Here is a 487-nt window from a genome sequence, read left to right as displayed (position 1 = left end):
TACAGGGTGTTTCCAAATTAAATGGCAAAACTTCGGGAGCGTGTAGAGGAGTAAAAAACTAAGAAAAAAAGTCCTATAGACATATGCTCCTTTTTGCTTTGTTTCGCAGGAAATCACGAAAAAAGAAAAAAATATATTTAATTTATTATTTTAATTATTTTATTTATAAACTTTTTAATGAAGATTTTGTTCGAAATGTGCACCTCTTGCAGCAATACAAGCATTGCATCTGTCAAACACGGCTCTTGTAGCAGCCAGGCACTGTTCTTGCGATATTCTGTTCGCTGCAGCTACGATACGATTTCTCAAATGTTGCTCTGATTGAATAGGCGAAGAATAAACTTCTTGCTTCAGAGTACCCCATGCATAGAAATCTAATGGCGTTAAGTCGGGCGAACGAGTTGCCCAATGTACTGCTCCTCCACGTCCAATCCATCGTTGTGGGAATTTTCTATCTAACCAGGTTCTAGCGACTCTGCTGTAATGA

Source organism: Mycetomoellerius zeteki, unplaced genomic scaffold (assembly GCF_001594055.1).
Source record: "Mycetomoellerius zeteki isolate Tzet28-1 unplaced genomic scaffold, Tzet1.0 scaffold470, whole genome shotgun sequence".
Lineage (NCBI taxonomy): Eukaryota > Metazoa > Arthropoda > Insecta > Hymenoptera > Formicidae > Mycetomoellerius > Mycetomoellerius zeteki.
Note: the sequence above shows the minus strand (reverse complement) of the source record.